Source organism: Sinocyclocheilus anshuiensis, unplaced genomic scaffold (assembly GCF_001515605.1).
Source record: "Sinocyclocheilus anshuiensis isolate Anshui unplaced genomic scaffold, SAMN03320099.WGS_v1.1 scaffold4601, whole genome shotgun sequence".
Taxonomy (NCBI): domain Eukaryota; kingdom Metazoa; phylum Chordata; class Actinopteri; order Cypriniformes; family Cyprinidae; genus Sinocyclocheilus; species Sinocyclocheilus anshuiensis.
In genome coordinates, this window is record NW_015541143.1 from 11,230 (window position 1) to 11,893 (window position 664).

The following is a 664-nucleotide window of genomic DNA, read 5'->3' on the forward strand; positions in this document are numbered from 1 at the left end:
ACTTCCGTTTCATGCCGACCTTAAATATAACGGAAACTTTTCCCCCCCCCCCCCCCAACTTCATATTTTCACTAACTTCATATTTCAAGTTGACTAAGCTTAAATTTCAAGGGTGCATTAAGTTGAACAGTGAGACCTTTTTTTTTTTTTTACAGTGAGTCTCGTTCTAATTCATTTGTGCTCGATTTGTGCCATTAGAATATTAAACATCTAGGCATAGCTATTCCCCACGAATATTCGTTAATATTAATATTTATTAGGTCATATATAGGCTATAGCCTAATTCCAGGCGGTCTCCACACCAAATGCTGTGTTTATTTGTGCTCGATTTGTGCCGTGAAAAGAAATCCTGGTTGTAACTAAAATTCTTCTTAAATAGGCCTATTTAAAAGGGGGAAAAGGAAGCACTTAATATGCCATTATCTATAGGCTATACCCAGGTGAAAAAGAAGTAGTATTAAATGTATTAAAAATATACTTGAAATTCAAGTAGTATGTTTATAATACATTTGTATTCCCAACATGCTTATTTGAAGTGCAATAAAAGTATATTAGCATACTTTTTTATAAAAAGTATACTAGAAATACGTTGGTAATAAATATATGCTTAGTTACACTTTTAACTTTTAAGGTAAACACAAGCACACTATTAGTATATTTCTAA